Source organism: Simochromis diagramma, unplaced genomic scaffold (assembly GCF_900408965.1).
Source record: "Simochromis diagramma unplaced genomic scaffold, fSimDia1.1 OVJJ01000216.1, whole genome shotgun sequence".
Taxonomy (NCBI): domain Eukaryota; kingdom Metazoa; phylum Chordata; class Actinopteri; order Cichliformes; family Cichlidae; genus Simochromis; species Simochromis diagramma.
Genome location: NW_024386883.1, coordinates 10,307,391 through 10,322,901, shown reverse-complemented (window position 1 = coordinate 10,322,901; position 15,511 = coordinate 10,307,391).

Sequence of the window (15,511 nt, the reverse complement as noted above, 5' to 3'; positions counted from 1 at the left end):
TTTCAACCTGAAAGACACGCATCTAATGGACAAACGAAAAACACGTTTGGTATTATGTCATTCACAGATTCACAGATAACCAGTAGCCCTAACAAAATGATCAAAGCTTACTAACAGTGTGAGTAGAACCTGCGATGACCTGGAGTATTATATCTTTCTCTGGAGCTTTTGGATCCAGGGTCAGTTATAAGAATCTATTTATGTTTATGTTACAGTGAGCTGGTGAAGTTGAGGTTGTCTGAAGGCAAACAAATTATAAACTAATTTATATAAAATGACAAAGTTAGTGAGTCTCAAACTCTTTAATGATCCTTTACATACTACTAAGAAATTAAAAATAAAAAAGGCCATACCTCATTAATATAATCATTCATCAGATAGAGAGTATTATTAATTGAAATGACTCTCCTCTGGTATAGACATTGCTCCATTACATAACTAAAAATCTGATTCCTTTTTCATGCTTGGAAACAACAATCATGTTCGGTTATTTCGTGCATGTGTTTTAAGCCACATGCACCTAAAGCTCTGTTACTTATATTCTACTCATCCTTAACCTCAAGGATGAGTAGAATATAAGCAATAGGAACGATGTCCATAAATTAAATGAGCAAATTACGAGTGCTCTTCCGTCTGATAAGTTTTGCAAAAATTTGTTCCATTAGCATGGAAACACTTGAATCTTTCTGCCTTCTGCCAAATGCTTTTAGGGAAAAGCTTTACGTGAGGTGACCGTGCAAAGGATTAAGTTGGTAAGGAAAAAAATGTAAGAATATAATTATGGAGATATTCTGAAAAGATGGATTTCAGGTACCTTAAGATATCAAATCCTTCAATGGGATTTTACAGAGTAAAGATGGTTTAGAATACTATGTCACCATAAACTACACAAAAACAAATCAAACACACACATCATCATCATCTAGACATGTATGCATATGGTGCACACATATTCAGATTCTGTCATAAATTTGAGCTCCTCCTGCAAACACTGAATCAAACACACACTCTCATATATTCACATGGAGAAAGCTCATATCTTCAGTGTTCACCTTGACTTAGCAGAGGGCTCCCTTCATAAACCCCTCCTTATCTTGGGTCTCAAAGACACCCAGATATATGACAGAGGAATATGACTGAAATATGTAACACTATCAACAGCACTGATGGGCAAACCCTTCGAACGTTCACCTACATACGCACGTGTGCAGTGGGAGAGTTGTGAAAAGTGTTATATCACAGAATAAATTGCATTGTTGTGGTTAGCATCTTTATAGTAACAGTGTAAAATCCTGTTGCAGAAACTGTGAAACTAAGCGGGTTACATCCCCCTCCAGTTTTGAACAGGGCCATTGGATAACCTTCTGTGGGTATCACTCAACATATACTTTCAGCACAATAACTTGTGATTTATAGCTGGCACAACAGTTCTTTGTCTGTCCTTCTACTGGATGCTATTTACTTTGCCCTTTGGTCCTTGCTCCAAGCTAACATGTGATGCATCAGTTTCTCCACTAAACAGAGACAGACTTGAGTCAAAGAGCAAACTTCAGAAAAACCTCCACACGTTCAAGCCGATCTTGTAAACTGTCAAAGTAACAAAAAGCTACCTTGACAGAATTACTTTTAAATACAAGCTTTTAACATTGCAAAATGCTGACAGATAAATTGCATATACAGTACTGTGTATAACAGTCTTGAGTCACTCCTCATTTCTTTATATTTAGGAGAATGGGAAATAGGTGCAGTGGAAATACAGTATCTAAGGGAAAGACAGGGTATTTACAATTCTACCAAGATTGAAAGTAAACTCTGTAAGTCAAGTCTTTTTGCAATTTCTTTACCTAATCTTCAGGAATAGGTCTCCAGGCTTCTTAATAGACATTCCAAAGCTCTTGCTTGGATGTTGGCTTCTCTTTGATGCATTCGGTGTCAAAATGATCCCCCACTGCTTCAACAAGGTTGAGGTTAAGGCTCTGGAAAGGCCTATCCATGTGTGTTGGTATCACCTTGTTGATGCAAAAATACTATTTCCTGCCTGTTAAACTTTACGTTCCATATCCCTTTGGCATTTTTTGCACAGTCATCTAAAGACATGGGACGAATTATGTGTTTTTGTGATAGCTGCTAGTGACAAAGTGCCTAATAATAAAACTGGTTCTTTGCTAAGCTGTCTGTTATGTGTAGACACAATACTGTTTTATCACTGGTTAGGCGAGTTAGTGTCAACTGGCTTAACAAACAAGGACAAGAAGAGAAGTAAGGTGGAGAGAACACAGGTAGAACACTGAGGTTGGAGCCCTGACATCCAGTGGGACAACCTACCTGGAGAGTAAAGCTACTGGGCATTTATATTGCCCCTCCCATGATTAATAGGGCTGTCACTTATGACAAATGTTGCACTGTGTATGCGACCTACTTCAAGATAGAAGACATGTAACATTTTGCTTCCTTTCCCCCCTCTTTCTTTCTTTCTTTCTTTCCTTCTTTCTTACTTTCTAAATGAAACACTCCCTCTACAGCTTCCCTATCTCCTGCTTTTTTGTTGCTGGAATTCTGCCAATGTTCCGTCTTTATCTGGGGCTATAAAGTTCCTTTGCACTGACAATGGTTTCTTGCTTTTTCCATGTGACCGCAGAGGGACTGTCCTCAGTAGGGCATTACTGAGTCTTTGTGGCACTGAGGTCCCTTACAAGTGCATTCAATACTGACATCAGTGGGGGAAAGCAGGACAGATGTTCTGTGTTGGAGTCCTGCACTTTGTATCACTATGCCCAGAAAGTTAATTGAAATGCATGCATAAATTATATCATTTTTTAATTGGTAAAAACTGGCAAAGCTTTCACATGCATTCTATCATGGGTGAAGTAATTTGCTGGGAGGTCCTGGAAGAAGAAAAAATGAAAGAAAACTGGCAAAACTGGACTGATACTTGACTGTTTTAATTGTAACACAATCTTGGGGTGGGCCCGTTACTTTTAACTTTTGTCCAAAGTGGTGGAACAGTTCTGTGTCTATTTTTGGTACCTTTGTGGTTGTGTGGAGTACTTTTGAGCTCAGTCTCCCTAAGGGTCTGTCAACCTGCATGAAACAAAAGATTCTGAGCACAACACACCCACATCTTCATAAGCTCTATGTTTCTAGTATGCTGTTTTGTTTGAGTAATCATAACATATAGATACTTTACACAAAATGTACACAGCTTCTTCTTTTTTTTGCAAAAGGTTGGATGTTATCTGCATTTCTTAATTTTGTTCCATTAAAGTAAATAAACTTGGAGGCTGAGAAGGACAAGTGCTATTTAAAGTAGTGAAGTTTGACAGTGTATGTACCTTCTGACTTGGCAACTTTGCAGTAAACCCTGAAAGTCACGAAAGAACAAGCTGCATGACAGCTGAGTGCCTCGGATGTATTTCAGGGTACAAAAAAAAGTTTGAAAAAGGTAAAAAGCAGGAAAAGTAGAGGACACTGAGGAAACGTGTCGGTGCATGTAAGGGGATTTGAGTTCAATGTTTTCGGTTATCATTTTGTATTGTTTAAGCTATTTAATTTCTATTCACTTTGCTGCATCAAATGTTAGGTGTATGCAAATATTTCTTACTTGAAACAAATATCTCACTAAAGCAAGTTTATAAGACTTTTTATCCTGTAAACTCACTAATCAGAGATGCTAGATGGAATCGATCTGATGGTTTAAAATCCTCATCATCATATATAAAACAACCTAGTGTCGTGGCAAAACGTGTAATAGACACACAGTCAAAGTGGGATATGGACACGCATGCAAAATTTGCAGTAATCTACAGTAAGAGCAGAGGGCGATATTTTATTTCAAGACAACATAAAAATAATCACGGGAAAGTGTTTAAACAGACATTATTAACACATTTACACGTAAATACATATTAGCCACCTAACGTAATCCTTTCCAGTAATCAAGGACACTGGAATGTACTAGATATGTTTTTTGCACACTGTGTGAGGACAATCGTGGTTTTAAATATATTATCTCCCCCAACTGGTAAATGCAACTTCTGCATGCGTGTCCATTTCATGTTTTGGAGAGGCAGAGTGTGAAATGGCCATGGTGGACCAACGTGTCTATTACATGTTTTGCTGTGATATTGGGTGTATAAAGGGGGTCAAATCGAGTTCCATGCACTAAAAGGACAATTTCCTTTAAAAATAACTGAAATATTTTAATGCCAACTCTGTAAAATACATACGGTGTACACATAAAGCACAGAAAATGGATGCAACTGTTAATGATTTAATACCTCTTAGTGATATTCATAACTAATCTGTAGAGATTACTCATAACCAGTGTTGGGCAAGTTACTTTGAAAAAGTAATTAATTATAGTTACTAGTTACTTCTTCAAAAAACGCCGCGTTTTCTTGTTAGTAACAGTAACGGCATTGTAACGATAGAAAAAGTAATTAGATTACTCGTTACTGAAAAAAGTAATGCCGTTACTTGTAATGCTGTTATTCCCATCACTGGTCATAACTAATCTCTACACATGTCTGTTGCTCTTTAAAAGCTAGGAGATTATAGATATGCTTAATTTCCATTCAATTTTATTCATGTAACACCAAATCACAATAAAACAACCCCCTTTGAGCAAGCACTTGGCGACACTGGGAAGGAAGACCTCCCTTTTAACAGGAAGAAGGCTCCAGCAGAACCAGGCTCAGGGAGGGGCGGCCATCTGCTGCGGCCACTGAAGGAGGATGGGATGAAGAAAAGATAACATGCAAGTCAAAATAGCAGATGAGCAAATAATTTGTGCATGTAATAGAAGTGTGAAGGCTTTGGAAGAAAACACCACAAATGAAGTTCCTGGACGACCATTTATTTTTTTACTTTTGATTAATTTGTTCTCACTTTAAATTTAAACACCTGCCTCTAACACACACACACACACACACACACACACACACAGACACACACACAAAATAAATAATGAAAAATAATCACAAACTAGTTAATTATACACAACAACAGCATAAGCCAGCCTCTTTCTCTGAGACACTGTTTCTGCCTGTTCTTTAGGAGGCCTTTATACATTTGAAAACACAATCAAGCTGTGTCAATGGATGTCACGTTTTCTGAACTATGTAGTAAAATGACTCCACAGAGAGTACACATCTGTACTATTTCTAACAAGCAGTACATTTACTGCTTGCAATAAACAAATATAGTAAATGTTCAACTTGGCATAGTAATTTAAGTGAAAAAGGTTTACCCTCAATGCGTGCATTTATAAATACATCATTCTGAATGGTAATGCAATGCTAAGAAACATCAGGTAAGGCCATCAGGCTTTCTGAGAGCCTTGCTGAACTCATTAATGTCGAAACAAGATGGACTTTATGTTTAGTCAGACCAGTAGAATTAAATGAAAGTGGGCTTTACATTCAAGGGTTGCTTACAAAACTGGTGATGTTCCATTCAGATCTGATTCCTGGGTTCACTAGGATGTGGCTTGTCTAATAAAGAAGAAAAAACAACAACTATCAAGACATGGTAGAGACTATAAAAAAGTTAAAGGATTTAATGGGTGCCCTCGCTAATAGATTGATGCTTGGTGAGGAAGGCTGAGATCAGAGTTCAGCAAACTGACTTGGGTCCCAACAGTGGGGTGGGTGTTAGTTAAATTACGCTTAAGATTACCCAGTGTATTCAAATGGGACACTAGAGGTGCTGACCAACCACCCATATGCAGTGAAGTGGTCGTAATTGGTGTCACCACTGCTGTGAATCAAAGTGCCAAATAACACATCATCTGTATAGAAATGAGACACCAGTGGTTTGACAAAATGACAGTTTTCAATGCCTTGAGAAGGACGACCAACTGTCAGTCAGCAGCCTCACTGTCTACGTTTTACTTGTGTTCTAATTTTATCTCCCTCAGTCACCTGTGGCCCCAAATGGCTTGTATGTGGCTGTACAGTATCTGCATTTGTCTGCTGATGTCTTCACACACCGTAACACATAGCTCCTGCCAATGTGTGAACGTTACGTCTGTATGTTGAGACACACATCCTTGTGTTGTGAGGATGACCCTGTCTGTGACTTTATATTCCTTAGATTGTGTTTGAGATATTCTGGAGGTGTGTGTGCAGTGATGGAAAGGATCGTGACAGCTCATGTCACCCTTTTCACCAGCCACTGGGGCGAATCACAGAGAAAAATAAAAAATAAAAAAGGAAAAACTAAGACCCGTGTCTTGGCTTGCTCACTTGAGGCTACCTAGAACATGACAAGTCCATTCACACATCCTAGGGAAAAAAGACACACACACACCCACATACACAAAGGAATACGCTGGTAGATGAGCAGATATAGACACAGAAAGACACATAGTCTAAGGTTAGACACAGGCTTTTAAAACTGACATTTAACTTTTATCGACTGCATGTATTTTGTGAGCTCTAACACTGGGGCTTATCTTCCATTGGGACTGTAGGGAACATGCTAACCGTACTTTCCCTTTATGATATCGACTGAACTTTGTTCTGACCTGGTTTTCAGCTGTTGACATGTTGAGCTTGTTGTAACCATGAAAGAACCCTGAAGGAAAATTTTCAGACTGAAAAATATGTATAACATTACTGCCTAAACCCAATTTCTCACCTTAAACTTGTCTCATTGGAATTTTCAGATTTTGTAAGAGCACCTCTTTCTTTTATGAGTATTTATACGCATGACAATGTAGATGACAAAGACACGTATTTAAGGGCAGAATAATGGTCACAAATTCTATTTGCATAGAAAAGTCCAAGGTCAATCGGTTACCTTTGCTTAGTGTCCTCAAGCAAGTGATGAAAGTCATTTTAGCTTTACGGCCCTGATGACATGTCAGCCAGTGTCCAGTGTCAAATCGATCAGTGCTTGCACCAATGCACAATTGTGTGCTTACGTGTAAATGAATCTCATGATCTTTCTTTCAGTAACCACGATATCTTGTTATGTCAGTCTCCTAATATCTTTGCCTTCCTTTCTTTTTTGTTCAAACTTAATCACTTATCTTTAGACCCTTTTTTCTCTTACCATTTGTTTACTTTCTCTTTCTTACTATTTTACTTACTTTTCTGACAAGAATCCACTTCATTTCACTCCCCCCAAGTCTTACATCTCTTCTCTTTCTGTCACCCTTCTCCTTTCCCCCCAATAATCCTGCGTTTATAAATCTGCCCTATAGCTCCTATTTCATCTTATGTATCCTGTAATCCTGTATTTATCATCCACAATGTTTGTAACAGTGCTTTCTGTAGAGAGGTTTACTCTGTACTGCTCTCTGTGCCTGTGAGGAGAAATGCCCCTGAATGGACATACATAACATGCAAGAAGAAAAACACTTCTCAACTTATTTGGAATATATCTGTTTTTGTTTGTTTGTTTGTTTTTAATCAGTGATCTAAAACAATATACACTTTTTACTGATAATTAGTATAATTTTTCATTTATAAATTTTATTAAATGAAAAGTTACTCCCCTCAGTCAATTGCATCCTTACCGTGGTGGAGTGTTTTTTGTGTCACAGTGATCCCAGGGGCAGTGCCATCTAGTAGGGTCTCTCCATTCTATTTTAACCCAAACTATTTTTACTATTTCAATACTCAAGAAAATATATATTAATACTAACAACTAATAAAATAAAAATATAGCACCCTAAAAAGTGAAACATGTTTTCAAAGAACACTATATGGATGATCATCGTGACTAAATTTCAAGCCAATATTTACCATTTATGGTAGTATTTTTTTTTTAATATTTATTGTTTAATAATTTTAATGTTTGTTAAGAACAGACAAAAGTAAAACTAAAGGTTCATTAACTTACAGTTTGCTATTTATTAATGATGATTATGATTATTAGATTATGATTATTATAAAGTTTCACCCATTTAGCAATGTGAGAGGTGACTGCCTTAATCTCTTTTTTTGATATCATATTGAATCTTGTTATTGTAGCCTTTTGCCTGGCTAGCTGAATTCAGTTGAAGTCAGTATTAATTTTACCTCTGTATGTTCACATGGACAATAATTTTTTTTTAAAAAGGAGAAAATCCACATTTAAAAATATCCATGTACATGTGGATTTGGCATTACACTAATTGTCAATCAGTAGTCAGTCAGCACAGTGTGTCAGATCAGGCTATCTCAGAGTTTTGTGACCCAGGCTTAGCCATATCCCTTTAATTACGGGCCATTATTTGTGCTGCTGCCTCAGTATAAGTGAAATAAGAACCACTTATTGTAATTATTGTGTATTTATTCAAAGTTTTAATCACCAAACTGATCACTGTGGCTGGGTCTACAAAAAATCTGTACACTGTGCACTTATGTTTTGCTTTTATTTGGTATTGTAGTGTGATCCAGTAAATAGTAAAATAAGACAGCAATCCAGGATTTTCTTTCTTCACATTTACTGTTTCTGTCTGCAATTTAGTTATAGTAGTTACAAAATTGTAGTAACAAAAGATATAAATCAATTTATGTAACTATCGTTGGAAAGCTATAGTCTTTCAGTCTTTATGGCATAGTTGTGTTTATGTATTCTTGTCACTTGTGAGAGAGTAGGGCCCAAAAGCTTTAACCAGCAAAGTAAGATTGATAACGTGATGGTAAGTCCAATAACTCACCAATTTCATCAAATGAAACCTCGGTGGAATAGAAAGAACATAAGGTTTCTCTCCCAAAGAGAATGAAAAATGTCTTTTTTCCCCAAAAAACTTCTTTCTGCATGGACATGTACGGGTCTCACATACAGCCTTTGTGATGTTCACCACTTTTCCACTTCACGTTTTTTAATGGATAGAGGGCTGAGATCTCACACAAAAGCATCATCTCTGTCTGTCTGTATCTGCTGTCTCACATCATCTTCCTCTCTACTTCTTTATTCTGGCACCTCTCCACATCCTTCACTCTCACATCACAGGGAACATTGTCCAGAGCAGACAGAAGATGCTGTCATGACGCATCTTAAGAGACAGATTGCGATGAGAGCTGCGTCTGACATAGAAGGTGGATATAACAAAGGCCCAGGAGAGTCTCTTGAGGTTTTGTAGCTGACAAGCATTGGGATCAAGCAATGGGACTGTGTGTTGCAGTATGCAATGAGGCACGCAATGAAGTGCTCAGAGCTTGGTTCTAAATGATGTGGGCTGCATATCAAATGAACAAATGATGGGCAAAAAGATTTGAATGGACATCAAAGTAAACGTAAAAGAGAAACCAGACAAACAAAAAGGCTGCATGATAGAGAATGACTTCCTAAACCCAAATGTTGACAGACTATGATTTTAGACTATGCTGAAGTTGACTGCCCGGCATGGCAATGTGAATTTAAAAGGGTAGAGCACCGTGAGGCTGCATAAAAGGACCAGAAAGATAGGCAGTCTTTACCACTCAGTTGCTATGGATACAGCTGCTGTGAAATCTCTCAAACAGCAAGCAGTCATCAAACTTGCACTGTCACCACTACCACATTGATCCCATTATGCCTTAATACATATGTATAGCTGGCATTTATCTGCATGTATAAAGCACCTGATTTTCACCTTGGTCTGACCTCCGTACGCAGTCTATTCAGTTTATCACAATTTAGCAGTGAGATTTGCCAGAGTTCACTGAGTTCAGAGATTAGCTGATCAGAGATACAGCTAAATGTTATTCTGAATATTAACAGGCCCGTTCTTTACTTTCTTGATTAATCATTTGCTCTTCAATCTGCTGTGCCTAGACAGACAGAAAACAGATAAAAGCTGCGAAAGATCACAGAGGAAAAGGTTTAAATATCAGATGTAAGCTGGCAATTAAGTGATTACCAAAACAGTTGCTGATGCTTTTCTGTAGAAATGATTCAGTTATTCGTTTTCTGCTATTATAGCACACCTCTGAAACATTTAGTAGGCACTTTAAGTTTTATTTAATTATTTGTACATTAGTCTGTGGAGTTCCTTTCACTTTTAAAATCACAGTTCAGTACTGAGGTTCTTGGTTTACACTTTCCAAAACTTTTATGAGGGTTTTAAGATGCTCATTTGTAGCATTAGCGACTACATCTGACACACAGCTTTGCTGCATCACTGCACACAGAAGCAGCTCCTCCCCTCACTAACAGCTGAAGTCAAAACAATTTAGGCAAAATTTGTAAAATTGTTTCAATAACACTGAAGTTTTAAACGATTATCATAAATATTAACCTTACTGTTTACTATTTACAATTACCAGATTTAGCAATTTAGCCACCTGCTATCATTAGCATTGCGGCTAGCAGCTACGATCCAGCTAGGATAACGGACACGTGAGGGTCCTGGTGGGTTGCTTGCTGTGCAGAGCAGTGACGGAACGATAGGTGAAGTTTCTAGAGTGTGTCCATAGTGTGGTGAAGTGAAATCTGGAGCCAAGCAATTGAATCAGATGGTTTCAGGTCTAAAGAGCACAGCTGAGGATGTAAAGAGCTGCAGACCGAGGCAGAGCAGGGCGATTGGTGGGCGAGAGCGATGGTGCAGGCAGATGTGTTTCTTATTTTGTTGTACTGCAGCCAGCTGTGAGGTCAGTTTTAAAATGCAGGCAGTGATCAGTTCAATCTATCACAGTGAGTGCTGTTTTTTTACATCTTCTAAATTTTAGCATAATTAATACAACACTTTATCCAAACTTTATTTTTAACTTTTCCATAATGTTCTTCTTTTACAATAATTACATTATTTTGGTAGGTATTGCATCACTTGTTGTACCCCTTGTTTATTAGTATGTCCTAAAATATATTTTACCTTAATAATCTGAAATGAAATGACTTACATTAAATTCTGCCTTTCATGTTTTACGCAACTTTAATTTCCAAAATATGTAAAACCTCCAAACTTAATATTAAATATTTATTTTGCTGAATTTAATTTATAATTGGGAATATTGATTGAAAATGAACAATTTTAACAAAATTGTTAAAAATGAACAAATTTGAACTTTCATTCTTCACCATTATGTCTGTTCTCGCAGGTCAAATGCTTCCCTGTGGTATCATAAAATGTACTGAGTATTTTTCTGGATATTGGTACGGCAAGAATGCCTGCTATTAGCAGTGCTGAGAAAGTCACCAAAACTTCCCTGTACTTTACTAAAGTATTTTTATTTTTTATACCAGAAGTTTAATTGTACTAATGTAAGAGCACTTTTGCTCAATTAAAGATTTTTCTCACTTTCTTTTGAGCCATTAGAATTATTTTCTCTTGGTGTGTCACGGACATAGGCTGGAGAGGGGTATTACAAAAATAGTTTGCAGATTGAAAAAACATTTATTCATGAATTCTATTCAGTGTAATGGAAAACTGATGTTGGATTTGCTTTGAGGTATCAGAGAGTATCACCTGCTTCATCAGCAAAGTGTTTTTCTGAAAGCTCGGGGACGATGAAGTGAAAACACAGCTCTGAGCAACATGACATTCAACTGTCCTGCCTAGAAAAACAAGCAATGGCAAAATTCAATTCACAGGTCCCATCTCCTTGTCTGACCCTAAAAGCGAGTTAAGCGATAGTTTGAGAGCATTCTCTGGAAGATTAAATTCCCCTCTAGCTAAATCTCCTTGTGTCCTATTTGATTCCCGAGGCAGAAAAGAGAGAGACATAATCACCTTCTCAAATATTTTACTCTGTTCTTGGTCTGGGGGAACTTGAAATGTAGTAATGCTAAGAGAAACCTAATTTTATCGACGTATTTTGTTCCTAATATCTTTTTTAACAAATTTGATGAACTCATAAAGTTTGTTGGTCACGTAGAGGCTACACAAAGAAATGAATACAGGCAAGCATTTAATTGATTTATTACTGTGAAAATATTAGTTAGTTAGCTTGTCTTACACACCAACAGGCTTGAGCAACATTGGTATTAATCTGCCATTATTTATCTTGGTGTAAAATCTGTTTTGATTTCAAAAAACATCAAACTGAAGTGAACAACGCTACGGCCGCATATTAGGACATTTGCCCATCAGCTGGTTTCTGCCTCTGCTACTGTTGCTGGGCAGATAAAAAGGTTTATTTGGTTGTTTAAAACAGCCTGCTGTGACACGAAATGAAGCTAAAGGCTTTAGAAACTGTCAAACAGGCAAATTTGTGATATTGGACTCAAGTCAAAAATGCTTTGCCTTGAGTTTTATCAGTTAAGACTCTTAATATGTTGGTCATTTCTTGTTTTTCACGGTTAAAAATGCTTTAAACATGTTCCCATTTTGGTAACTGTAGGACGACCTAAAAGAGACACAAAGCTGAACTAAATCACCCTAATACATCAACCTCCTATTCCTCACTGTCTTCAAAATGTAAGAATGGCTGTGGTTGGACCATTTCAGAGGTCATTAACATTTGAAATGGTTATTGTTCAGTCTGAGAAAGTACTGCAATTAAATACAAAGAGAGCAAAGACGGATCTCACATTGCTCCCTCAAATAAATCAACATCATTAACGTGAACAGCACCCTTCTTTATAGCACACCTGTGCAATCTCCTTTTAACAGCAAAATCTAAATATACTCTTCATAAATAATAATATAGTCCAGCCAACAGAAGTATTTTCTTTTCAGTGTAAGTGAAAGACTATAACATCGATGAGCTTTTTGCGTTTCTCTGTATGACCTTTCTATTCAGCTGTATCCCAGTGCAAGATCTTATTCACTGCTGGCCATTTTGGGAGACATATGACAATGGCATCTGACAATGCTCATGCAAAGTTCTGTGTATAATGGTGATTCATGGAACCTCAGTGGCAAATTGCCTTCAGCCTCCTTCATGTCTAGAGCAACATTAGATATAGCTCAGGCATATATGAGAAACCCTGTGCATAATATGTTTTTGTTGCCTTGCTCTAAGTCAGACCTGACATTGGGCCTCTGCATTGGAACAGCCTGTGGCCACAAGCCTCACCAGTAATCAGCGAACAAAAGAGCTGAAATGGAGGATCAATGTGAGTTAGCGTTATCTCCCTTAGTGCCTGCAGCATGTTGCACAGGAAGGAAATGTCAGTGAGGTAAACTGATTCACATTCAGTGCTGGCTCATGGCTATCAGCTGCAGGCTCTATAGGGCGTGCAGCTCTAAGAAGGATTCACTGCTGGTCCTGTGAAGGTTCAACCAGCCATCTATGTTGCTTATGTCAGGCTAAGCAAGCCAGTCTCCATATCCTGGCAGCACACAGCCCCCTGCCCTCTACAGAGGGCTATAAATCTACCCTGAGGTAGAAAATCTGTGTTTCTAACTTTGTGTGCTTTATTGTAGCCGTTTTGTTTTTTATCATTTAGTTCATTGCCACTGCTCTTAATAACCCCATCACAGCAGTTTTCCAATGCAAAAAGAAAATACTCATTCTGTTCTGTGTTTTCCATAAAAAATACAAAAGATGTTATTTACAACTTGTTCTGCTGTCTCCATGTTGCCCTCAAAATCTATGAATATTTAAATCCATGGGGAAGTAAGATGTGTTATATTTAGTAAGTAAACCTTGGACAAGTGTAGCATGGGTTTCCTTGAAAGGCCATCCCAGATTAGGTAATCATGAAAAAAATATGACTGGTCCCCGGGCTGAATTCTGTTGCACGAGATGATTATGCTCTTCACATTCATTTTGTCCTGAACAGCTATGTTTATTTTTAGATTACAAAAAAGCACTTACCACTGTCTTGATAGTTTCTCAATAAATGCAGTTTCCAAAACATCTATCTATCTATCTATCTATCTATCTATCTATCTATCTATCTATCATACATCAGCATCTTCTTTTGCTCCTGCTTTTTTCTCTCTGGTGAGAACGGAGCGTCTGTTCCTTAACGACTTCCCACCTGCTTGACTAATTACCAGCCCACGACGAATCAACTGAGCATGCATGAAAGACAATGCTGTGTAATGTCTTTTAACATGTGTGTACATCTACAAAACTGAGCTAAGTGGTGTTAAATCGTGGGGAACTTAAGAGAAAAACAGAGAAACCTGTGATCGATCCTTTGAATGGATTGTTTGAAGCACAGATTGGTGGTAATTTATGTGGCTTTGTGGACCTGTGTGTGATTGAAGCCAGTGCTGATGGCCACATATTTAATCAAACAGTATGATGAAACACAAGTACCCCCAACAAATGTTTGCCATACTGAACAGTTAATGTTTGTTTTGTTGTAAGGCATAGTGCATACAAAGTATTCCTGTAACATTGAACTTTGAGCTTTTCAAGAGGAAATACAGAGTACTGAGGAAAATAAAGCAAGCTTAGTTTGATTAATTTCCTTTTTCTCCAGCCTTCATTTAGATTCCAGCTTCTAACACAACTGTAGACTGAATACTTTGTTTCTTGAGTGCTCTTGACCTTAGAAGCACCTTCCAAACATCAAAAATATAGAGATGAGAAGAACATCGCGCAGATGTGATTCATTTCAAATTGCTATTTGAAAGCAGCTGGATTAAAAATGGCAATTTGTGTATGCAAATTATTATTTTTATATATATCTGTGTGTGCATTGCGTACATGGGCATTTTCTCTGCAAGTGTTTGTGCATTGTGACTGTGTGTGTTCTTGTGTGTGTGTGTTGAAAGTAAAAGCCCCGCCTACCAAGTTTGGCCTGTTACATGCTGGCAAGCCAACGTATGGCTCCGAGCATTCCCAAGGCTTCCATCTAATTGGTTCTCTACAGGGAACATTGATGCTTCCATGCATCCCATATTGACATTGCTTATTATATCAGAGCCTGACAGTTAACTTTAATCACACACACTGAGCTCTAGACTTTAGCACACCCTGCATGTTGTAAGCATTCAAGGAAAAGTGCACGCCATTGAACATTATTATTGGCCATTTATGTTTTACTGTCACAGGATGTCCTCATTGACATTTAAATGAATCTCTGCTATGAACACAGTGATAAAATCTTTGCGATTACGGAGTAAACAAGTACACTAGATCAGGGATGTCGAACTCATTTTACATTGAGGGCCACATACACTTTAATTTTGAGTGGGCAGGATTAGTGAAAGTCCACTTTGTGTCAGGGTAAAGATGTTTAACTGCACATTTAATTCCTGGGTTATCTTAATATAAGAAATAAAAGTGCAATTTCAACAGCACTTCTTTGTTTTTCTACATGATGAATATGTAAAATTACAAAAGAAGTTCTGGTAGCTCACTGCCCAGTCTCTTGTATTTATGAAAATTTACTTTTTTTTAACCACTATTTGTATAGTAGACAGTGAAACACACAGACCTTTCAGTCATTTAACATCTATTACTTAGCTACTTTGGTGCAGTTAGGCCCAGAGATTTATGCCGTCCTTCATGTTTTCCAAAGCTATCCACTGGGGCAGACAGGCTTTGCCAGGCTGATTATGGCCCCCAAGCCTTATGTTTGACACCCCTGCTCTAGACAGAAATAAGTGGTAAGAAAACCACATTAACACATACAGATTTTATTCATTATTGCCAGGTTGCAAGAATTAGTTCTTGTTGAATCTTACTTTTCCTAA